This window comes from Arachis hypogaea, chromosome 6 (genome assembly GCF_003086295.3).
Source record: "Arachis hypogaea cultivar Tifrunner chromosome 6, arahy.Tifrunner.gnm2.J5K5, whole genome shotgun sequence".
NCBI lineage: Eukaryota > Viridiplantae > Streptophyta > Magnoliopsida > Fabales > Fabaceae > Arachis > Arachis hypogaea.
The window spans coordinates 54,834,704-54,861,045 of record NC_092041.1 but is presented as its reverse complement, the minus strand read 5'-3'; the positions used below and the strand labels follow the sequence as shown (position 1 = coordinate 54,861,045).

General features: G+C 40.9%; 1 non-coding gene across 1 annotated transcript; it reads right to left on the bottom strand.

Moving 5' to 3' along the window:
* Positions 1-8,793: 8,793 nt before the first annotated feature.
* On the bottom strand, positions 8,794-8,901 carry LOC112700264 (small nucleolar RNA R71). Its single transcript, XR_003153175.1, has one exon. It is a non-coding gene; the product is annotated as a small nucleolar RNA R71 (small nucleolar RNA).
* Positions 8,902-26,342: the final 17,441 nt, after the last annotated feature.

The window sequence follows — 26,342 nt, the reverse complement described above, 5'->3', positions numbered from 1 at the left end:
GGTTAGTTAACCTGAGTTACCAAGTGTTGATGCACTCCAAAGAACTTAATAATCCAAGCAGATCCTATTACAAAGACACCACAGGCATATATTCTAAGGTTCAAGCTATTGGTGTCTAGCTTTATTCTTTCTTCTTTTTATTTTTCTTGCTGCCACTTTTGGCTTTTCTCATTCCTACTTGTTTTTTTTCTTTTCAACCAAGAACTTTTATTTTTGAGATTCATAGACAATGAGCTAGTTTACGCTTGAAAGGAGAACAGTCTAGTCCTTTTATTCACTAAAAGTGAGCTACCACATAATCATACATACATGCCACCACTTACTATTATTTGACTTCTAGCTAGCAATGAACCATTTTACTTCATGTTTCAAATATTTCTTTTATTGAATTAAAAAGGATACAGGGGACAGAGCATTCATTAGTTAAGTGAAAGTAAACACACAAGCACACACTTAGACTAGCTTACTTATTGAAAAGAATGATTATACTTGTACTAGATGAACACTTTAGCACGACATAAATTAAAGCATTTCTCAACAGCGAGAGGTAAGTATAGATACAACCTATTGGTTTGCAGTTCTTTTGTCCTTCCTTCTGTTGTGCCCCTTTTGAGTTATGATGCATAATGTCTTCAAATAGTGGTTAGTTCCCTGCACAATTCCCAAAAGTTACTTGCTTCTCAAGCCCTTAGGTGACTGGTTAGTTGGTGCGCGAAATTGTGAACAATACTTTTCACAACTCTCATAATCCCCGGTCATGAACCCCAAAAACTTGGTGTTCAATACCATGGCATTACACAACTTCGCACAACTAACCAGCAAGTGCACTGGGTCGTCCAAGTAATAAACCTTACGCGAGTAAGGGTCGATCCCACGGAGATTGTTAGTATTGAAGCAAGCTATGGTCATCTTGTAAATCTTAGTCAGGCAAACTCAAATAGTAATGGTGATGAACGAAAATAACAAAAAGGTAAAGATAGAGATACTTATGTAATTCATTGGTAGGAACTTCAGATAAGCGCATGAAGATGCCTTCCCTTCCGTCTCTCTGCTTTCCTACTGTCTTCATCCAATCCTTCTTATTCCTTTCCATGGCAAGCTTGTGTAGGGTTTCACCGTTGTCAATGGCTACCTCCCATCCTCTCAGTGAAAACGATTGCATATGCTCTGTCACAGCACGCGGAATTCAGCTGTCGGTTCTCGGTCAGGCCGGAATAGAATCCATCGATTCTTTTGCGTCTGTCACTAACGCCCCGCCCGCTAGGAGTTTGAAGCACGTCACAGTCATTCAATCATTGAATCCTACTCAGAATACCACAGACAAGGTTAGACCTTCCGGATTCTCTTGAATGCCGCCATCAGTTCTTGCCTATACCACGAAGATTCCGATTAAAGAATCCAAGAGATATTCACTAGAGCCTTGGTTGCTTGTAGTATAGAAGTGGTTGTCAGTCACCTTGTTCATGGGTGAGAATGATGATGAGTGTCACGGATCATCACATTCATCAAGTTGAAGAACAAGTGATATCTTGGAACAAGAACAAGCGGAATTGAATGGAAGAACAATAGTAATTGCATTAATACTCGAGGTACAGCAGAGCTCCACACCTTAATCTATGGTGTGTAGAAACTCCACCGTTGAAAATACATAAGAACAAGAGTGATCATTGGTTTCGGCCCCAGAGAGGGAACCAGAAGAACCAAGATGAAAATACAGTAATAAAAGGTCCTATATATATAGAACTAGTAGCCTAGGGTGTACAGAGATGAGTAAATGACATAAAAATCCACTTCCGGGACCACTTGGTGTGTGCTTGGGCTGAGCAATGAAGCATTTTCGTGTAGAGACTCTTCTTGGAGTTAAACGCCAGCTTTTATGCCAGTTTGGGCATTTAACTCCCATTTTGGTGCCAGTTCCGGCGTTTAACGCTGGAATTTCTGAGGGTGACTTTGAACGCCGATTTGGGCCATCAAATCTTGGGCAAAGTATGGACTATCATATATTGCTGGAAAGCCCAGGATGTCTACTTTCCAACGCCGTTGAGAGCGCGCCAATTGGGCTTCTGTAGCTCCAGAAAATCCACTTCGAGTGCAGGGAGGTCAGAATCCAACAGCATCTGCAGTCCTTTTTAGTCTCTGAATCAGATTTTTGCTCAGGTCCCTCAATTTCAGCCAGAAAATACCTGAAATCACAGAAAAACACACAAACTCATAGTAAAGTCCAGAAAAGTGAATTTTAACTAAAAACTAATAAAAATATACTAAAAACTAACTATATCATACCAAAAACATACTAAAAACAATGCCAAAAAGCATACAAATTATCCGCTCATCATTAGTATGCATGAATTGAGTGTGTCTTTTGGATTTATTTTGGTGTGGGAACACCAAACTTAATCCCTTGTCACTGCCTCTGATGCAACAAGTTAACCATATGTGAAATCCTTGTGTCTTTGCTAAAGGCAGTAACACTAAAAACTAGAAAGCAATTAAATGGTTGAATGATTTGTCTGATTGTTTGGAGCTAGCATTAGGCAGAAAGTGAGAATGTGTTTTTAGATCAAATTTTTTGTAGAACACCAAACTTAGAATGCTTCATTCTCTCTTAATTTGTTTTGGTGTGGAACACCAAATTTAGCTCCTTGCGATACACACCAATTATTCAACCTTTTTATTGAAAAAGCTATGAAAAGAAAATTACCTCATTGATGAGCAGATAATTTGTACGCTTTTTGGCATTGTTTTTAGTATGTTTTTAGTGTGATCTAGTTAGTTTTTAGTATATTTTTATTAGTTTTTAGTTAAATTTCACTTTTCTGGACTTTACTATGAGTTTGTGTGTTTTTCTGTGATTTCAGGTATTTTTTGGCTGAAATTGAGGGACCTGAGCAAAAATCTGATTCATAGACTAAGGACTGCAGATGCTGTTGGATTCTGACCTCCCTGCACTCGAAGTGGATTTTCTGGAGCTACAGAAGCCCAATTGGCGCGCTCTCAACGGCGTTGGAAAGTAGATATCCTGGGCTTTCCAGCGATATATGATAGTCCATACTTTGCCCAAGATTTGATGGCCCAAACCGGCGTTCAAAGTCACCATCAGAATTCCCAGCGTTAAACGCCGGAACTGGCACCAAAGTGGGAGTTAAACGCCCAAACTGGCATAAAAGTTGGCGTTTAACTCCAAGAAGAGTCTCTACACGAAAATGCTTCACTGCTCAGCCCAAGCACACACCAAGTGGGCCCGAAAGTGCATTTTTTTGTCATTTACTCATCTCTGTAAACCCTAGGCTACTAGTTCTCTATAAGTAGGACCTTTTACTATTGTATTTTCATCTTGGTAGCTATCTTTGTTCTTATGCTATCTTAGATCATTGGGGGCTAGCCTCACGGCCATGCCTAGACCTTGTTCTTATGTATTTTCAACGGTGGAGTTTCTACACACCATAGATTAAGGTGTGGAGCTCTGCTGTACCTCGAGTATTAATGCAATTACTATTGTTCTTCTATTCAATTCCGCTTGTTCTTGTTCTAAGATATCACTTGTTCTTCAACTTGATGAATGTGATGATCCGTGACATTCATCATCATTCTCACCTATGAATGCGTGCCTGACAACCACCTCCGTTCTACCTTAGATTGGGTGGATATCTCATGGATTCTTTAACCGGAATCTTCGTGGTATAAGCTAGAACTGATGGCGGTATTCAAGAGAATCCGAAAGGTTTAAACCTTGTCTGTGGTATTCTGAGTAGGATTCAATGATTGAATGACTGTGACGAGCTTCAAACTCGCGATTGTGGGGCGTTAGTGACAGACGCAAAAGAATCACTGGATTCTATTCTGCGATGAAGTCGGCTAGGTACTGAGATTTTATGGCAGTCCGGGCTTCATAGTGGAGGTCGAACTCGGACAGTTCCACCGCCCATTGTAGTATTCGTCCTGCCAGGTCCGTTTTTTGTAGAATGCGTCTCATGGGTTGATTTGTCCGGACTTTGATGGTGTGGGCTTGAAAGTAGGGACGGAGCCTCCGAGCTGTGAACACTAGGGCGTAGGCGAATTTTTCTATTTTCTGATAGTTTAATTCGGCCCCTTGTAGTGCCTTGCTTACAAAGTATGTGGGGTGCTGTCCTTGGTCGTTTTCTCATATTAATGCTGAAGCGACTGCTCGATGTCCGACCGAGAGGTATAGTACGAGCTCTTCCCCTTTTAAAGGTCGGGTTAGGATTGGTGGCTGCCCGAGGAATTCCTTGAACTCTTGAAAGGCTTTTTCGCACTCCGGGGTCCACGAGAAGGGTTTCCCTTTCTTTAGGAGTGAGTAGAGAGGTAGTGATTTTATCGCTGATCCTGCCAAGAATCTTGATAGGGCGGCCAGCCTTCCATTCAGCTGTTGTACTTCTTTGACACACGTCGGGCTCTTCATATTGAGTATCGCTTGGCATTTGTCCGGGTTTGCTTCGATGCCCCTTTGAGTCAACATGAAGCCTAAGAATTTTCCGGCTTCTGCGGCGAAGGTGCACTTCGTCGGGTTGAGTCTCATGTTGTGTTTTCTGAGGGTGCCGAAGACACTGGTGAGGTCGGTCAGCAAGTTTCCGTCTTCTTGTGTCTTTACCAGCATGTCGTCGACGTACACCTCTAGTTGTAGTCCGATGTGCTCTGAGAACACTTTGTTCATTAGCCTCTGGTAGGTTGCCCCTGCGTTCTTTAGCCCGAAGGGCATTACTACGTAGCAGTAGTTTGCCCTTGGGGTTATGAACGAGGTCTTTTCTTAGTCGGGTCCGTACATCAGGATTTGATTGTATCCCGAATATGCGTCCATGAAGGAGAGATATCTATAGCCTGAGGCTGCGTCTACTAAGGCGTCGATGTTTGGTAGTGGATATGGGTCTTTGGGGCAGGCTTTGTTGAGATCCGTGTAATCGACGCACATCCTCCATTTTCCGTTGGGCTTTTTTACCAGGACCACGTTTGCGAGCCATAGGGGGTATTTTACTTCCCGAATGAACCCTGCATCTAGTAATGCTTGTACTTGTTCTTCTATTGCTTGCATGCGCTCAGGCCCGAGCTTCCGGCGTCTTTGTTGGACAGGTCTGGACCCCGGGTATACTGATAGCTTATGGCACATCAGGTCGGGGCTTATGCCTGGCATGTCGGAGGCTTTCCAGGCGAAGAGGTCGGAATTCTCCCTTAAAAGGGTTATGAGTTCCTCCTTTAGGCCTGCTTCGAGGTTTGCTCCTACGTTTGTTATTTTTTCAGGTGTGTTCCCGATTTGGATTTTTTCGGTTTCTCCCTCTGGTTGTGGCCGAAGGTCTTCTCGGGCTTGAACTCGTCCGAGTTCTATTGTATTGACCTCTTTCCCTTTTAGGCTCAGGCTTTCGTTATAGCATCGCCGTGCTAGTTTTTGGTCGCCTTTTAGGGTAGCGATTCCTTTTGTGGTAGGGAACTTCATACAGAGGTGTGGGGTTGAGACTATAGCTGCTAGTCTGTTTAGGGTTGGTCGCCCAATGAGGGCATTGTATGCTGAAGGGACGTCGACTATAATGTAGTCGATGCTTAATGTTCTAGATTGCTCGCCTTTTCCAAAGGTAGTATGTAGCGAGATGTATCCTAAGGGACGGACCGGGATGTCCCCTAGTCCAAATAAGTCGGTGGGATAGGCCTTTAGTTCTTTTTCTTCAAGTCCGAGTTTGTCGAAGGCCGTTTTGAACAGGATATCTGCTGAGCTTCCCTGGTCAACCAGGGTTCGATGTAGGTTGGCGTTTGCTAGGATGATGGTGATTACCATTGGATCGTCGTGCCCGGGTATTACCCCTTGAGCATCTTCTCGGGTAAACGAGATAGTAGGTAATTCGGGCAGGGGGCTGTCTTCTCGGACATGATAGACTTCTTTGAGGTGTCTTTTGCGCGAGGATCTGGATGTTCCTCCGCCTGCGAAGCCTCCATTTATCATGTGAACATGTCTTTCAGGGGTTCGCGGGGTTTGTTCGGCCCGATCTTCGTTATCTCCTCGCCTTCTCTTCCTGGTCTCTTCTCCTTTCTCTGCTATGTATCTGTCGAGTTTTCCTTCTCTGGCTAGCTTTTCTATAACATTTTTTAGGTCGTAGCAGTCGTTAGTAGAATGACCATAGAGCTTGTGATATTCACAGTATTCGGACCGATCTCTCCCTGCTCTCTTGTGTTTTAGTGGTCGAGGTGGTGGGATCTTTTCGGTGTGGCATACTTCTCTGTAGATGTCTACTAAGGAGACTCGGAGGGGGGTGTAACTGTGGTATTTCCGTGGCTTGTCCGAGTTGGTTTCTTTCCTCTGTTCCCGATCTCGATCTCGGGGTGGGTAGGTTGATTCCTTCCTAGAAGAGTCTCTTAACTGGGATGTTTCCTCCATGTTGATATATTTTTCTGCTCGCTCCTGCACCTCGTATAGGGAGGTCGGGTATCGTTTGGATAGGGATTGGCTAAACGGTCCCTCTTTTAGGCCGTTTGCTAGTCCCATGATGGCTGCTTCAGTGGGCAAGTGTTGTATGTCCAGGCAGGCTCTGTTGAATCGCTCCATGTACTCTCGGAGAGTTTCTTGGTTACCTTGTTTGATTCCGAGTAGACTGGGGGCATGTTTCGTTTTGTCCTTTTGAATAGAGAACCTCATCAGGAATTTTTTGGTTAGGTCTTCGAAGCTGGTGATTGATCTTGGTGGCAGGTTGTCGAACCACTTCATGGCCGACTTGGTGAGAGTGGTGGGGAAGGCTTTGCATCGAATCGCGTCGGAGGCGTCGACTAGGTACATTCTGCTTCTGAAGTTGCTGAGGTGGTGACCTGGATCGGTGGTGCCGTCGTAGAGATCCATGTCGGGTGGTTTGAAGTTTCGCGGTACCTTCTCCTTCATGATCTCTTGCGTGAAGGGATCATGGTTGTCTTCGGGGGTGGGGCCGCGTTCTGTCCGATCTTTCAGGTTGGCCTCTATTTTCCGCAGTTTTTCTTCTAATTCTCTGCGCTTGCGAGCCTCCCTTCTCAGATCTTGTTCAGTTTCCTTTTGCTTCTTTATATCCTCTTCGAGTTGTTTCAGTCGGTTTTGTTGTGCCCGGACTGCTTCTAGAATTTCCGAGCTCTTTTCTTTATCGGGATTTTGTGGATCTTTGTTTGGGAGTGATGTCTTTGGGCGATTCTGTTTGTTTCCTCCTGGAGTGCGTGGTGATAGAGGGCTGTCCGGTCGTTCTCCGGTGTCAACTTCCTCCTCTTGTTCTGATGCCGCGCGGTCATTGTTGGAGGGGTCGTCCGCCATGGTAGAGGGATGACTTCCAGGTCCCCGGCAACGGCGCCAATGTTCCGAGGGTTACCTGAAACGTGCAGCTCGGTCGTCTTTTAGAGAGGCCCGAGGTGGGGGAATTGATGACCCGAGCTTGATATGCTGAGTGGTTGGTGGTTGTACCTGCAATGACACTCCGATGCTTAAGTTAGCATGGGTCCAAGCAGATATTGAGTAGAATTAGAGTATGAGTTATACCTGGGTGTTCCAGTGTATTTATAGTAGCTGGCCGTGATCTTCCCTGGATAAGATATTCTTATCTTATCTTATCTTTTGGGAGTTTTATCTCTATCTTTGCGGAACCGCCTTCCCTAGGCCTTTTCGGCCTTTAGGTTTTGGGCTTCGTTCCTTTTGATGGGCCTTCTTAGCTTTGTTGTCCGAGGTCCGACCTCAGGCGTGGGCCTTGGGACGAGGTCGGACCTTTCATGGATTTTGCCGAGTTTAGAGGAGCCCGGTCAGGGTATGAACAGGTTTAATGTTTGAATCATATCTTTTCTTGTTAGCCAAGTTATTAATTTTTAAAATCAAATCTTTTTAAAAAAAATGTTTTTCAAATCATATCTTCTCAATCACATCTTTTTAAAACCAATCATATCTTTTTAACCACATCTTTTTCAAAATAGTTTTCAATCAAATCTTTTTTATTTCTAATTTCAAAATCTTTTTCAAAAATCACTTGATTTCTTTTCCACTCTTGGTTTTCGAAAATCAATTAGTGTTTTTCAAAATGTTTTCAAAATCTTTTACTTAATTTTCGAAAACTACTTCCCCTCTTCTCACATCTTTCTATTTATGGACTAACACTATTCCTCAATGAACAATTCGAATTCCATCTATCTTGATATGTTCGAATTCTTCTACTTCTGCCTTCTATTTTTCTTTTCCTCTGACACCTCAAGGAATCTCTATACTGTGACATAGAGGATTCCACATTTTCTTGTTCTCTTATCTTTCATATGAGCAGAAGCAAAGACAAAAGCATTCTTGTTGAGGCTGATCCTGAACCTGAAAGGACCTTGAAGCGAAAGCTAAGAGAAGCTAAGGCACAACTCTCTGTAGAGGACCTAACAGAAATCTTCAAAGAAGAAGAAAACATGGCAGCCGAAAACAACAATAATGCCAACAATGCAAGGAAGGTGCTGGGTGACTTTACTGCACCTACTCCTGACTTCTATGGGAGAAGCATCTCTATCCCTGCCATTGGAGCAAACAACTTTGAGCTTAAGCCTCAATTAGTTTCTCTAATGCAATAGAATTGCAAGTTCCATGGACTTCCATTGGAAGATCCTCATCAGTTTTTAACTGAATTCTTGCAAATCTGTGACACTGTCAAGACTAATGGGGTTGACCCTGAGGTCTACAGACTTATGCTATTCCCTTTTGCTGTAAGAGACAAAGCTAGAACATGGTTGGACTCACAACCTAAAGAAAGCCTGAACTCTTGGGAAAAGCTAGTCAATGCCTTCTTGGCAAAGTTCTTTCCACCTCAAAAATTGAGTAAGCTTAGAGTGGAAGTCCAAACCTTCAGACAGAAGGAAGGAGAATCCCTCTATGAAGCTTGGGAAAGATACAAACAATTAATCAGAAAGTGTCCCTCTGATATGCTTTCTGAATGGAGCATCATAGGTATTTTCTATGATGGTCTGTCTGAACTGTCCAAGATGTCTTTGGATAGCTTTGCTGGAGGATCTCTTCATCTGAAAAAGACGCCTACAGAAGCTCAAGAGCTGATTGAAATGGTTGCAAATAACCAATTCATGTACACTTCTGAAAGGAATCCTGTGAACAATGGGACTAATCAGAAGAAAGGAGTTTTTGAGATTGATACTCTGAATGCCATTTTGGCTTAGAACAAAATATTGACTCAACAAGTCAATATGATTTCTCAAAGTCTGTCTGGAATGCAAAATGCACCAAGCAGTACTAAGGAAGGTTCATTGATGACAAGTCATCATATACCCATTTTTCAAGCTAATTTCACTTGTTTTGTTAGTCTTTATGCACTTTCTTGCTTCTTAAGTAAGTGATTTGGAGTAAAAATGCACAACTTCTTTAAATCAAGCAACCACCATGAAATTAATGTTAATCCATGAGGTTTAAGCTAATTTTAATTGAATTTTAATTGATTTATAAGCCTCTTGAATTCAGTGATACTTTGAGTGGTTGTTTTGGTTTATTGTAGGTGAAGAAAAGAAAAAAAGGAAAAAGCGTAGCCTAAGGAAGTGTGGCCCAAGGAAAAGAAAGTGTGGTCAAAGAAAGAAGAAGTGTGGCACACAACATGAGGAGAGGCAAGCATTGCCCTCCACAAGGGCACACTGCCCTCTAGGAGGGCAACATAAGGGAACTAAGCAAAGAAGGCAACTCTGCCCTGCCCACTACAAGGGCAGAGCACAAATTTGTGCCTTGGAATCAAGAGGAATAAAATGTTGCCCTGCCCTCCACAAGGGCAGTATCGGGCTCACCAAGGGAGAAATTCAAAGGAAATTGTCTCCAAATGCTTGTCACAAGAGTTGAACATGGGACCATGAGGAAGCTAGGACTTAAGGCCCATTACCGTGCCAAGAAACCAAGGAAATTGATGTAGCGTGTGTTTCTGCCCGGGTTTGAACATGGGACTGCATTTTGGAAACACTGCCCTGCCCTCCGCGAGGGCAGGGCAGCATTTGGTTGGTGCACAACTCTGGCGCACCAAGAAGTGAATCTGGCGCACCAAATCATGACCCTGGCAGCACCAGCGCGCACCACACACAATCCTGGCAGCACCAGCGTGCACCACAGCTTGAATCTGGCGCACCAATTTTTCCTGCCCTGCCCTCTGCGCGGGCAGGGCAGCATTCTGCGCACCAACTCGATCCTGGCAGCACCAAGCCGCACCAGGCCACACCAAAGCCACACCAACATGCACCAAATCCTGCCCTGCCCTCCACAAGAGCAGGGCAGCCTCCTGGGAGCTACCATTTTGGGCCGAAAAATTTAATTAAAATTCCAATTAAATTCATTTCTTCACCAAATCAAAAGCCCATCCAAATCCCAAAATCCAAGAATAGAAAGTGTATAAATAGGAGCTAGTATGATGTAATTAGGACCTTTAACCACTTACCTTAGCTTGACTTTTGAATTTGGCACTTTCCTTGAGTTTTGAATTTCTTGCAATTGTTCTTGAGAGACTTGACCGAGAGTTCTGAGGATTAAGGGAGAATTGATTGATCTCCTTCCTCGTGTTTGCTCGGGCAATTCCACTCTTATTTTTCTGAGTTTTGGGTGTGTGAAATTGAGGAAATTCTGTCTCAATTCCCATCTAAAATCTCTTTAATTCCTTTTATGCACAATTGAATTTTAATTCTGTTCTTTACTGCTTCTTCTTCAATTCCTTGTCAATTGCTTTGTGAACTTGGATCTGGGAAGGCAAATAGAGATCTAGGCTCTGCTACCTAGTCTCTTGAGACCTGAGACCCCAATTTACTTTTGGTTCTTTTGTGAACCCTGCTGCACTTTTATTTCATTTTCTGTTGAATTTCAGTTTATACCAATTCATCTTCTACTTTTATTGATTGTTGCAATTTACTTTCTCTTTGTTTAGATTCTACAATCCCAGTTCTCAATTCCCTTTTACTTTCAAGCAATTTACATTTCTTGCCATTTAAGTTTCTGCAATTTACATTTCTTGCACTTTAAGTTTCAGTCATTTACTTTCTTGTTCTTTAAGATTCAGCATGTTTACTTTCCTGCTCTTTAATTTACTGCAATTTCCCCCTCTCCCTTTACATTCCAAGCAATTTATATTCTGTTAAATACAACCCACTCAACCAAAACTTGATTCGCTTGACTAAATCAACCACTAAACTAAAATTGCTCAATCCTTCAATCCCTGTGGGATCGACCTCACTCATGTGAGTTATTATTACTTGATGCGACCCGGTACACTTGCCGGTGAGTTTTGTGTTGGATCGTTTTCCACACATCAAGTTTTTGGCGCCGTTGCCGGGGATTGAAATAGATTGACAATGATTAAGTGAAGTGGAGGTCTAGATTAAGCACTTTTTCTTTTCTGTTATTCTAATTCCTACTAACACACTAACTGTTTGAATTTTTGCTTAAACTAACTAAAACTTCGTTCTAGCTATAGATTGAAGTTTCATTGGCTTTCTGGGTTTGTGTGTTTATTGTTGTGTGTTTGTATGTCAGGTACAGGAAGATCTTCCCCTATCCTCTCTGAAATCGACCAAAGAACTCTTCGGAGAATAAGAAGAGCCGAAAGAGGGAAGAACGTTACTGGAGAAGAAGAATCTGAGGAGGAATTTCAAGAAATGGAAGGAGATCCCAATCAACCAGGAGAAGGAGCCAACAATAATCAACAACAACGAAGAGTCTTGGCTTCATACAAATTTGCAAATGCTAGACACTGTGGAAGTAGCATTCTTCCTCCTAATGTCAATGCAAACAATTTTGAACTAAAGCAACAACTTATCACTTTGGTTCAAAACAATTGTTCTTTTGGAGGAGGGCCTTTGGAGGATCCAAATCAACATTTGTCTACCTTCTTGAGAATCTGTGACACGGTGAAAACCAATGGTGTACCTCCTGATAGCTACAAGTTGCTGCTCTTTCCATTCTCTCTCAGAGATAAAGCCACTCAATGGCTAGAGACCTTTCCAAAAGAAAGCATCAACACTTGGGATGACTTGGTGAGCAAGTTTCTTGCCAAATTTTAACCCCCTCAAAGAATCCTAAGGTTGAAGACTGAGGTTCAAATGTTCACTCAATTGGAGGCTGAGAACTTATATGAAGCATGGGAAAGATATAAGGCTCTATTGAGGAAATGTCCACCAGAGATGTTCACTGAGTGGGACAAGTTGCAGAACTTCTATGAAGGACTCACTCTTAAAGCTCAAGAAGCACTTGATCACTCAGCTGGAGGCTCCTTGCAACTCATGAAGACCACAGAGGAAGCTCAAAACCTCATTGATATGGTGGCCAATAACCAATATTTCTTTGCTCATCAAAGACAACGCCAACCATCACAAAGAAGAGGAGTAATGGAGTTGGAAGGAGTGGATTCCATTCTGGCTCAGAACAAGATAATGCAGCAGCAGATTCAACAACAGTTTGAACAAATGGCCAAAAGAATTGATGGCCTGCAAGTTGCATCAGTGAGTGCCACAAGCTAACCACCAACTACTTGGGTGCAAAGTGAAGAAACTCAAGAGGAACAACAGCAAGAGCAAGTCCAGTACATGCACAACCAAAATTCTGGAACAAATGAAGTCTATGGTGATACTTACAATCCATCTTGGAAGAACCATCCCAACCTCAGATGGGGAGATAACCATAATCAAAACCAACAACCATGGCAAAGAAACACAGGCCAGAACAATTGGAAAAACACAAACCACAACCCCCAGCCAAACACTAACCAAAACACATACAGAAAACCACAAAATAACTACCCCAACTCTAACCATTATCCACCTAACAACCACCCAACAAATCAAAACACCTATCATCATCCATCAACACCCCAAAACCAACCAATTTCACAAGAATCCCAGAGGATTACCAATCTAGAGCTGCTCATGGAAAAAATGATGAAGAACCAAGAATTAACAACAAAGAACCAAGAAGCTTCAATGAAGAACTTGGAAAGGCAAATTGGGCAAATCTCCAAGCAGATTTCTGTTGAAAAACCATCAAGTTCACTACCCAGTGACACCATTCCCAACCCAAAGGAAGAATGCAAGGTCGTGCAACTAAGAAGTGGAAAAGTGTTAGTGGATGGCAACCAAGGAGCAACCAAGCATAATGACAATGAGCCAACAAAGAATGATGAAGCCACCAACAAGGACATGATAAATAAGAATGTCCCAGAAAAATTCACAGAGGAAGACAACAAACCACAGAATTTGAAGAAAGGAAAGCAAATCTTGGAAGAACCAATTCCAAAACAACATCAAGTGGAGAAGAGCTCAACATCACCACTGCCTTATCCACAGAGATTTCACAAAGAAACAAAGGATCAGCATTTCCACAAATTTCTTGAGACTTTCAAGAAGTTGGAAATCAACATACCTTTAGCTGAAGCATTGGAGCAAATGCCTTTATATGCCAAGTTCTTAATGGAGCTCATTAACAAGAAGAGACAGTGGAATGAAAAGGAGATTGTAATGCTCAGTGAAGAATGCAGTGCACTCATCAAAAAGGGACTCCCTCCCAAGCTTGAAGACCCTGGAGGTTTCTTCTTACCATGCACCATTGGAAACCTATTCATTAACAAGGGGATGTGCGATTTAGGAGCAAGCATAAATCTAATCCCGTATTCTTTAGTGAAAAAGCTTGGCATAGAGGAGGTGAAACCAACACAGATGTCCTTGGAATTGGTGGACCAATCAATAGTATATCCTAAAGGGTTGATTGAGAACCTTTTAGTTAAGGTTGACAAGTTTATCTATCCAGCAGATTTTGTGATCATGGATTCTTCAGAACATGGAAATGACTCCATAATACTTGGTCGACCATTTTTGGCCACTGCTAGAGCCATTGTGGATATAGAGCAAGGAGAGTTAACCCTCAGGATGCATGAGGAGAGCATCATCCTAAAAGTCTTTCCAGAATTACAAAGGGATGAAGAAACAAGCAAAATAAGTGATGATCTCCTTCCAAAGCAATCAACTGACAAGGCAGTAGAACAGAAAAACAAGCAGATGCAAGAAGAAAAAGGAATTCAAAAGGAAGCAGGGGTGATAAACAAAAAGGAAGGTATCACAACTCAAGTAATTGTCAAGAAAGAAAGATCAACAAGAAAGAAAAAGATGAAGAGCAAGAAAAAGGCTCACAAAGGGTGGAAGAACAAGAAAATCCCAACTGAAGGATTTTCTAAAGGTGATAAGGTGCAACTAGTATATCAACAGCTGGGAGCAGAAGATTATTACACTGTCAACCAGATACTTTCTCTGGAGCATATGGAAATTGAGCATCAAGGCACATAGAGAAAGCTGACAGTGAGAGGTGACAAGTTGAGACATCATCAACATCAACCACCCTAAAGGGAGTTCAATGTCAAGCTAATGACAATAAAAGAGCGCTTCATGGGAGGCAACCCATGATTTAAGATTTCTGTCCTCTCTTTCATTTAATAAGTTATGATTCCTCTGAATATGATTTTGAACTTTCATGCCTGATAAATGCATACATTGTTTTGAAGCACATGTCAAACTTCTAAGTTTCGTGTACCCTAAGGCACACCCAAGTTCATTGTTCAAAAAAAAAAGGGATTATTTTTAGAACATATGCATAATATTTTTTTTTGAAGCATGTGACCAAACACTAAGTTTGGTGTCTGCATGTGCAACAATGTTCAGAAGATCATTTCCCAATCATGGACTCAAAACCATACAGAAAAGGGATCATACATCAAATTTTTTTTTTAAATGCATCAATTGTGAGAACGGTTTGCATTGTTAAGCCGTCTCCTCAATAAAAGATAAGTTTGGTGTTCACCAACTTTTAGCATTTTATTTAGGGACACAATTGATCACAAAAAAAAATTTTTTTAACTATTAAACAAACCAAAACAATTTATTTTATTCTTGCAAATAAATTGCCAACGATTATATTAATGTTCTAAGCTAGCTGTTTTGGTTCAGGTGGGAGAAAAAGATTAAGATAAAAGCTAGGAGAGGTCACGGCTAGGAGAAGCTATGTGAGGAAGGTCACATGTGCCTAGAAGAACGCGCTCATGGGGAAGCAGAATTTGTATGCATGCATGCATCATTGAAAGCCTAAATGCATGCAGCCAATGGGAAGAGGATCCTCGTCAAGCCTCAACAATGCATGCAGACCGTCCATTCCATGAGTCCTTTAGATGAACAACTCAATCTCAGCCCTTCATGAGCACTAACGGGTTCTTTCTTCATTCATTCATTGTGGTTTTGTTGGGAAGCTTGAAGACTTGGCCTATTAATAGCCGTTGCACCAAACGGTTTACATACTCACTCAAGCTACCCTCATATGAGAATCATAATCCTCTTTACTCCTAAAACCAACATAATCTCCTTGTCTCACAACAGAACCGAACCAAAACTCTTCCCAAACACAACACAAACTTCTTCTTTTCTCACTTCCTCTTTCTTTTCACCTCAACTTCAATGGCCTCCTCAAGTTCAAAAAGAAGGCCGGGAAAAGAACCTATGGTAGCCGAACCTCCATCTTTTGATGCAACCAAGTTTAGATCCCAATTCCATGAAGGGAGATATCATAGGTTCATGGAGGCAAAGAATGTCATCTATGAGAAAGGTCTTGATTTAAAGGAAGGAGAATACCCCATCATGAGGAAAATTACTAGAGAAAGAAGGTGGGAACTCTTGTGTGCTCCTCTAGTTGATATCAGTGCAGTTATGATTAGGGAGTTCTATGCAAATGCTGTGAAGGAAAACAAAGATAGTGCTCCTTACACAAGTTATGGCAGAGGAGTTGAAGTGAGCTTCAGTCCAGCAGCCATCACTAGGGCTCTAAAGTTGAGAACCATAACTTATGCAGAGCCTAGTTATGAGGCTAGATTGCAAATGGAAAATAATCCTGATGAGATCCTGCAAGGGTTATGCGTGGAAAATACAGATTGGGAAAGAGATTCAAAGGGAGTTCCAAGCCACTTGAGAAGGATAAATCTTACTCCTGTAGCCAAGGGATGGTATGAAATAGTGAGAAGATCTATCCTTCCTACTGGAAACGCTTCTTGGGTCACAATCAAACGGGCACCCTTGACGTACTGCATCTTACATGGAGGTGAAATCAACCTTGCACAACTCATAGCCGACAGTATTCAAGAAATGGCCAATAGCACAAGCAAATCAAGTAGTCTTGGACATCCAAGTACCATCCTCAGACTATGTGAGAGAGCTAAAGTAATCTTTGAAGATGAGGACACAACAAAAGTGAAAAAAGGGAAAGGAATTACCAAGAAGAGTATGGAGGGAATTAATGAAGAAGAAGATCAAGAAGGGGTGATAGCTCCTAGACAAAGGAGATCACAAAGAGAGGAAGGACGAAATCAAGCTCATGATGCCATAGACATGAGCCAGTTACAAAGATCAATTGAAGAATTATCTCAGCAACTCATGCAGGCTCAACAAGGCCAAAATCAAGGGGGCCAAGAGAAATATCTAGAGCCCCATCCAGAATTTATGGAGCAATTTTTGAAAGAAAAAGAGGAACGAGAAGCTTGGCAGCATTAAATGGAGGAGAAATAAGAGAGATGGCAACAACAAATGATGACTCAGCAGCAAGAATTTCAAGCACAGATTCTTGAAGGACAAAAAGAGCAATACAAAGAATTCAAAGAATCATATGATAAGCTGTATTTTAGTCAAGCTAAAGCAGGGGAATATAGTCACAACCTGTATCAATGGAAGAATGTTCATCACACCATGGGAGAGGTGAGATTTGCACAAAGAATGGAAAATGATGAAAACATGCAAGCAAGGTTGGAGTACTTGACCCACAATTTGCCAACACTCAATCCTGAGATCAAGCCATTTGAGCAATGCCCTGAATTTGTAGCCAAGCAACAGGCAAGATCTCGTCAATATACTGAGGCAACTTTTAAAAGTTTGGAAGATGCTGGGCTCTCAGGACTCTTAGATTCCGTTTGGGGTAGAAGATGTCCTGGTGAAGAGATCCGAGACTATTCCAAGACAGGAAAGAGAAAGAAGAAGAAAGGAGAATCAAGCAGTAGCCACGACCATTAGAAGGTGGCAAAGTTCTTTCATATTTCCTCTTTCATGTCTCTAATAAGGAGATGCATGTCTGAAACATGAGATGCCTCCATCATTTATCTCTTTCACTTCATGCAATTCTTGTTCTTTGTTTTTCATTTTAGTTAGTTAATAAATAGCTAGAAAAATGCTAAATCTGCATAATGCTTGTTATCCATCACTTAGCTTGAAAATTGTTTTGTTTTCCATATGCTTAAATAAAAGAGTTTGGTTTGAATTGAAAAGTGAAATATCCAATGTTGCATAAGTATGAATGGAAGTTGGTGGTGGTATATGTGTTTGATTAAATGCATAACTCATGAAATAATTATTGCATAATATCATTCTCATTCAATTGTGAGTTAGCTTGCTGTTACAAAGACTCTTCTCAATAATGAAAAAGCCCTTGGTAACAAAAACAGAAAGAAAAGGGAAAGAAAAAGCCAAAATGGCAAGAAAAACAAAGAATAAAGGTTGGACACCAATGGCTTGGACCCTAGGACATATGCCTGTGGTGTTCTTGTACTAAGATATGCTTGGATGAGTAAATTCTAAGGGGTATTTTAAAACCCGGTCACTTAGATCAACTGATTTGGGATGGCCAATTGAAAATCCACAATAAAGAGCAACTTAGATACAGAACATTTAGTTATCCAAAGAGATGCTAGGCATCAATGATCCTAGGAAGAATTAGTGAGCCATGTGTCTGTGGTGGAAAGATGTTGAGTAAAAAGAAAAAGAAAATAAAGCCAAAGGCTAAAACTGCAACATTTAACACCAAACCTCCAAAAGAATAATAAGCTTATTAAGCATTATAAGCCATGAAAAGTTAGCAAGAGAGTAATCAAAAAGTGAGTCTTCTAACAGCAAGTTTAGCAAGCCTTTGAGGAAAGATGTGTATTATGTAGCAGCAACAATAAGTGAGTTGTCATTGTCTGCATAAAGACTCCATAAATCAAGTTCTGCTATATGCCTAATAAGGATATGTGTTCTTTTCTTATTCATGTCATCTACTCTTATTTTTGATGCTTGCTTGGGGACAAGCAAGATTTAAGTTTGGTGTTGTGATGACTGATGACAAGTCATCATATACCCATTTTTCAAGCTAATTTCACTTGTTTTGTTAGCATTTATGCACTTTCTTGCATCCTAAGTAAGTGATTTGGAGTGAAAATGCACAACTTCTTTAAATCAAGCAACCACCATGAAATTAATGTTAATCCATGAGGTTTAAGCTAATTTTAATTGAATTTTAATTGATTTATAAGCCTCTTGAATTTAGTGATACTTTGAGTGGTTGTTTTGGTTTATTGAAGGTGAAGAAAAGGAAAAAAGGAAAAAGCGTAGCCTAAGGAAGTGTGGCCCAAGGAAAAGAAAGTGTGGTCAAAGAGAGAAGAAGTGTGGCGCACAACATGAGGAGAGGCAAACATTGCCCTCCACAAGGGCACACTGCCCTCTAGGAGGGCAACATAAGAGAACCAAGCATGAAAGGCAACTCTGCCCTGCCCACTACAAGGGCAGAGCACACAATTATGCCTTGGAACCAAGAAGAAGAGAACCTTGCCCTGCCCTCCACAAGGGCAGTATCGGGCTCACCAAGGAAGAAAATCAAAGGAAAAATGTCACCCATGCATGCCACAAGAATCGAACACGGAACAAGGAAGAAGCAAGGAACTAAGGTTGAGTGCCGTGCCAAGAAACCAAGGAAATTAATTGAGCGTGTGTTCCAGCCGTGTTTCGAACACGGGACATCAAAGTGGAAACACTGCCCTGCCCTCCGCGAGGGCAGGGCAGCATTTTGTTGGTGCATGGATCTGGCGCACCAAGAGACATTTCTGGCGCACCAAATCACTCTCCTGGCAGCACCAGCGCGCATCACGGCTCAATCCTGGCAGCACCATATTTTTCTGCCCTGCCCTCCGCGAGGGCAGGGCAGCATCCTATGCACCAAGGCAATTTCTGGCGCACCAATTCTTGATTCTGGCAGCACCAACTTTTCCTGCCCTGCCCTTGGCGCGGGCAGGGCAGCATTCTGCGCACCAAGGCTGCACCACGCCGCACCAACAACGCACCAAACTCCAAATCCTGCCCTGCCCTCCGCAAGGGCAGGGCAGCCTCCTGGGAGCAACTTCTCATGGGCCGAAAATTCAAATTAAATCCCCATTTTAATTCATTTCTTCACCAAATCAAAAGCCCATCCAAATCCCAAAATCCAAGAATAGAAAGTGTATAAATAGGAGCTAGTTTGATGTAATTAGGACCTTTTTGACTTACCTTTGGCTTAGCTTTTAAATTTGGCACTTTCTTTGAGCTTTGAATTTCTTGTAATTGTTCTTGAGAGACTTGACCGAGAGTTCAGAGGATTAAGGGAGAATTGATTGATCTCCTTCCTCGTGTTTACTCGGGCAATTCCACTCTTCTCTTTTTGAGTTTTGGGTGTGTGAAATTGAGGAAATTCTGTCTCAATTCACATCTAAAATCTCTTTAAATCCTTTTATGCACAATTGAATTTCATTTTCTGTTCCTCTACTGCTTCTTCTTCAATTTTCTGTCAATTGCTTTGATAACTCGGATCTGGGAAGGAAATTGAGTTTTAGGCTCTGCTACCTAAGCTCTTGAGTCCTGAGATCACAATTTACTTGGATTCTTCTGTGAACCTTGCTGCACTTTACTTTAATTTCTGTTTAAGCTTTCATTGCTTCTAATTCAATTCCTGTTCTACTAATTGTGGCAATTCAATTCTTCTTTGTTTATATTCTGCAATCCCAGTCCTCAAATCCCTTTTACATTCAAGCAATTTACATTTCTTGCCATTTAAGTTACTGCAATTTATATTTCTTGCACTTTAAGTTTCAGTTATTTAATTTCTTGTTCTTTAAGATTCAGTCTATTTTACTTTCCTGTTCTTTAATTTACTGCAATTTCCCTTCTCCCTTTACATTTCAAGCAATTTAGCTTCTGTTAAATACAACCCACTCAACCAAAACTTGATTCGCTTGACTAAATCAACCACTAAACTAAAATTGCTCAATCCTTCAATCCCTGTGGGATCGACCTCACTCATGTGAGTTATTATTACTTGATGCGACCCGGTACACTTGCCGGTGAGTTTTGTGTTGGATCATTTTCCACACATCAAGTTTTTGGCGCCGTTGCCGGGGATTGATTAGATCAACAATGATTAAGTGGGTGAGAAGTCTAGATCAAGCATTTTCTTTGTTTTTGTTCTCTGTTCTAAGTTGAAACCAAGGTGTTTGTGTTTTTGCCTCACTAAGAAATTCTGTCTCTGTGACATGACTTTCAATTTTCAATGGTGTTGTGTTTTGCAAAATTCAAATGGAGTTCACCTCATCTTTTAGTCAAACAAACTTCATGGGATATTGCCCGCCATCACAATATGATTCAAGTCAGTATTCTAATTATGGTTGGGAATATCACCAGGAAGACACAAATTCTGAGCACTCCAATCCATGGAGATTTGCTTCAGAACCCCAAGATGAGCAAGAGAATTATAAGGGATACCAACCACCACCACAAAATGATTCATATCATTATCCTCATGGTGGATGGGAGTATCACCAAGAAACTGCAAATTCTGAGCAGTCAAATCACATGAAAAATTATCCACCCTCACTTCCCAGTTTCTCATTTGAAAATTCTTCATCAACTAACTATGCCTCAATACAAAATCCATCCCATGACTCACAACCAACACAAACTTCCACAAGCCAAGGACTCTCAAGGATTGAGTCCATGCTCAAAAGATGTTGGGAGGAGGAAAAGAAATTCTGGAAAAGAAAAGAGAACTTCTTCACAAACATGGAAGTGCACACAGCTCAATTGTTGAGTGCAACGAAGAAAGTGGAAAGGCAAGATGAGGAAGCCTCTGTGTCAAGCAAAATTCTAATGAAAAATGAGGTGGAGGAGGCATTTGATCCTGAACTTTTACATTCACAAGAACCACTTGAGGTGACAATGAAACATAAAGATTCCCTCCCAGAGGCATTAATGGAAAATCATGAAGAAGAAAGGGAGGAAGACACTCAAGAGAAGTCAAACTCAAGTGAAGCAGAAAATCACATGAAGGAAGGGGTCATTGAACCATCACTGCAAGGAACTCTTGATGAAGACAAAACTCCAACAATTACACAACCACCAAGACTTGGACTCAAGGAAGTGAAGGCAATTGACAAAAACACCAAGAAGAGGATTGTGACCTAGATATCAAGGACAACATTCAAGAAAAGGTCAACTGCAAACAATCCTCCCCCTGATCAAGCAAGCAAGCTCAATCAAGCCAATTTCAAAAGAAAGCTTGCTGAAAGGAGACCAAGACAGGGGATAATAGCTGAAATTTCTCCTTCCTTGAAGTCATTCCTCTTAACAAACTGGAAGAAGAGGAAGAAAGTGAAGAGCAACATGTCAAGCTAATGACACTAAAAGAGCACTTGTTGGGAGGTAACCCAACCGTAGGTACATTTCTTCTCCATGCTTTGTTTAAATTTCAATAAATTGGCATATGGTTACATTCTAAGTTTGGTGTTGCCATGCAACACATTGTTTTCAATCTTTTTGGATGATTGCATCAAATCAAAAAAATGAAAGTGTCACACCAAGATTCTAAGTTTGGTGTGCCACCTATTTTTCTATGCAAATCATTCAGCAACACCACTTGTCTGCATAACCATAATGTCTTTGTAGTGTTAATTTTCTTTTGGTTTGATATTTTGTTATTCTGTTTACTTTAGTTAATTCGTTGTTTTTAACGCTTTCATTTTAGTTTGCTTATTTACTGTGTTTGTTAATACATCACCAAGAGAGCTTTATTAATGACAGATTCTTAGCTTGGTGATTGTACTTAATAAATAACAATTTCATTTGCTTAGTTTTAATTCAAATAAGTGGACATAGGATTGCATTCTAAGTTTGGTGTTGATATGCAACACAATTTGCTTCAAATCTTTACTGGATACTTGCATTGATTCCAAGTGAAAGTGTCACACTAAGTTTGGTGTGCCACTTATCTTTTATGCAATGTATTGTGCTCACCTTCTTAAGTTTGCAATCACAATGTCTCTGTCTCTTGTGCCTTGATTATTATCTTTAATTTTGCTTGCTTAAAACACATGTGCTACTAACATTTCATTGTGAAAGACATTCATGATCCATCTTAGCCCCATAGCCATTGTTTTAATTGTTGCTTGAGGATAAGCAAGCATTTTGAGTTGGTATGGGAAGGAGAAGAATGGGAGGAAAAAGACAACAATAGAGAAGAAGAATTGCAAGGTTGTAAAGTTCCTTTTCCTCTCATTTATTTCCAGCACTTTAAATTACATGATTGTCTTTATATTTCTGTATACATGTGTGGTATGACTAAGCATAGCTTGAATTTGATTTGAAATATGTTGTTGTGACATTATGACTACTAACTTGAGTTTTGTGAGTTCAAAAGCAGTAAAGCATCATGATCATAAACAAACAAGGAATTAAAGAAGAATTTAGCATGTGCATACAAGTATTGGATAGCTAGTATGATTAATTGTTGCTCAATTGCATTGGATTTTATTTAATTGAAGCTTTTCATCTAGTATATTTTGTGAAATCTTTTGAAATCATGAAAACCTTGAAGAAGCAAATATAATTAAAGCAAGAAAAGCAAAAAGGGAAGGAATGAGAAAGCTGAAGGCTCTGAGTACCAATGGCAATTTATTTGCTAAGTGCTTGTGGTGTTTATATATCAAGCCAAATGCTTGAAAACAAAACACTTAGAAGTCAAGGCTAGGCTCAAGTGCAAAAGCACTCCCTCAAAGCTCAAGTCTCTGAGCATCAATGATTAGAGAGTCAAGAAAAGAAAAGAAAAATGAGCTTAATGAAGTCCTCTAATTAAATGCTTGTGGTGCTTATGTATCAAGTGGTAATACTTGAAAACAAAGCATTTAGAAGTCGTAGCTTTGTTATTAACTCATGGGGCAAAGCACCCAAAAGGAGAAGCTAAAAAAAGAAAAAAGAAAAAAAAATCAAATGCTTGTTTCAAGGAAAAATTATAAGAAAAAGATTTCATAAAATAAGCTAGATAGAAGCATCAATCATTTACATCTCTTTTGTAATTGTAGCATGCATAGAAAACTAGCTTGCCATGAACATTGAGTTGCTATTCTTCTTACCTTGGATTGTCAATCTTTATTGCATGATTCTTTTCTTGCTTGGGGACAAGCAAGGTTTAAGTTTGGTGTTGTGATGACAAGTCATTATATACCTATTTTTCTATGCTTTTTCATACAAGAAATTGATGATTAGTGCTTAAATATTGCATTCTTTTGTACTTAATTGGAAGATTTTCTTGATATTTTAATTTTATAAATCTTGTAGAAAATAAGAAGAAAAAGAAGCAAAGAAGCACAAAAAAAGGAGAAAAAAGAGCTTTGGGGTACACTTTGAAGTTGGGGTACACTTTGGAGCCTTAGGCCACGCTTTTAAAAGCGTGGCCCATGACCAAATCAAGGAAGGAAGCAGCCAGCACGCACACTGCCCTGCCCTTGCCAAGGGCAGGGCAGAATCGTGATGCACATTGAGGTTGGAAGCAAGAATTTCGCTAAGGTAAAATCTGGGCGCTCACAGCATGACCATGCCTCCTTCAAAGGGCTATAACTTGAGCTACAGACGTCCAATTGATGTGCTTCTAGTTGAGTTGGAAAGCTGACATTCAGAGCTTTCCAACGATATATAGAAATCCATATTTGGCGTACAATTGAGGCAGGAACAAAAGGCATCTTTAAGGGCCAAAAACAAGCGAAAATAAACCAAAATGCTTCCACCAAGGCTCGAAGAGGGAGACACAAGGAACCCAAGGAAGTCTGCCCTCAAGGAGAGCAGAATGCCCTCTTGGAGGGCAATGTCGTGTTTTCTTCATGAAAATTCAAGAAAAAATTGCAACAACTTCCTCCACCAAGTTTCGAACACAAGACCTCTAGGAAGCCAAGCCTTAGGCGTGAATTAGGTGCCAAGAAGAAAAAGCCAAGCAATGCACTCCATGGGATTCGAACTTGGCACTCCCCAAAGGAAACATTGCCCTGCCCTCCGCAAGGGCAGGGCAGCATTTTGGTGCATGGCACGCACATCCTTGGCACGGCCAGCACGCACAATTGATGCGCAGCAAGGGAGCTTCGGCCAGCAGCAAGCACGCACGGCCCAGGGAAGCATGGCACGTACCATGCCACCACTGCCCTGCTCTCCCCAAGGGCAGGGCAGCATCCTGATGCTTCCAAGCCTTGGCACGCTAGTTGGATCCTTACACAAGGCTTCCCTGCTCTGCCCTCCACAAGGGCAGGGCAGCCTCCTGGGAGCAACATGGGCCAAAATTCAACCAAAATTTCATTTAAATTCAATTCCTCACCAAATTGAATCAAGGCCAACCAAACCCATTTCTCCTCAAATTCAAAGCAAGCTAAGCCCACATCATCACTCAAAGGCACATGGATCAATTAAATTAGGATTTTCATTTTTGTAATTTGTTTTAATTTCATTTTCATTTTTCATTTTGTAAAGCCTATATAAGGCATCATTTCCATCTTTGTAGAGGGGGGGCTCCATTAGAAAGCTCTCTTAGTTTTCATTCTTGCTTTGGATCTTGGGTGAAGAATTGAAGAACTTCTGTTTCAATCTCACCTTGAGATCTCTTCTTTAATTTTCTGCATAATTGACTTCTACTTTCTGTTCATTTTTTCTTCTTCTGCGATTCTGCAATTTGCTTTCCTTTATTTCTTTTGCAATTGTTCTTGTTGGATCAAGGAAGGATTTGAGATCTAGACTTGTTATCTAGTCTCCTCCACTCCTGAGATCTTCAATCACTTTTAATTTGCTGCAACTTAAGCATTGCTTTTCTGTTCTAAATTCTTCAAGGCATTTTTACTTTTCTGTTAAGATCTAGTTCTATTGAATCAATTCTCTACTCTTCTACTTGTTGCAATTTATTTTTCCTTGATTAATTTCTGCAATCCCACATCCCTGACCCATTTAAGATTCAAGCAATTTACATTTCTTGTCATTTAAGTTTCTGCAATTTACATTGCTTGTTCTTTAAGCTTCCTGCCTATTTACATTCTGCACTTTAAGTTCATTGCTATTTACATTTTGCTGCCACAATTCTCACTTAAATGTTAGCTTGACTAAACTAATCACCCACTAAAGTTGCTTGATCCATCAATCCCTGTGGGATCGACCTCACTCTTATGAGTTATTATTACTTGATGCGACCCGGTACACTTGCCGGTTGGATTTGTGTGTTGGAAATTCGTTTTTCCGCAAAAACACCATCAAGTTTTTGGCACCGTTGCCGGGGATTGAAATAGATTGACAATGATTAAGTGAAGTGGAGGTCTAGATTAAGCACTTTTTCTTTTCTGTTATTCTAATTCCTACTAACACACTAACTGTTTGAATTTTTGCTTAAACTAACTAAAACTTCATTCTAGCTATAGATTGAAGTTTCATTGGCTTTCTGGGTTTGTGTGTTTATTGTTGTGTGTTTGTATGTCAGGTACAGGAAGATCTTCCCCTATCCTCTCTGAAATTGATCAAAGAACTCTTCGGAGAATAAGAAGAGCTGAAAGAGGGAATAACGTTATTGGAGAAGAAGAATCTGAGGAGGAATTCCAAGAAATGGAAGGAGATCCCAATCAACCAGGAGAAGGAGCCAACAATAACCAACAACAACGAAGAGTCTTGGCTTCATACACATTTGCAAATGCTAGAAACTGTGGAAGTAGCATTCTTCCTCCTAATGTCAATGCAAACAATTTTGAACTAAAGCCACAACTTATCACTTTGGTTCAAAACAATTGTTCTTTTGGAGGAGGGCCTTTGGAAGATCCAAATCAACATTTGTCTACCTTCTTGAGAATCTGTGACACGGTGAAAACCAATGGTGTACCTCCTGATAGCTACAAGTTGCTGCTCTTTCCATTCTCTCTCAGAGATAAGGCCACTCAATGGCTAGAGACCTTTCCAAAAGAAAGCATCAACACTTGGGATGACTTGGTGAGCAAGTTTCTTGCCAAATTTTATCCCCCTCAAAGAATCCTAAGGTTGAAGACTGAGGTTCAAACGTTCACTCAATTGGAGGCTGAGAACTTATATGAAGCATGGGAAAGATATAAGGCTCTATTGAGGAAATGTCCACCAGAGATGTTCACTGAGTGGGACAAGTTGCAGAACTTCTATGAAGGACTCACTCTTAAAGCTCAAGAAGCACTTGATCACTCAGCTGGAGGCTCCTTGCAACTCATGAAGACCACAGAGGAAGC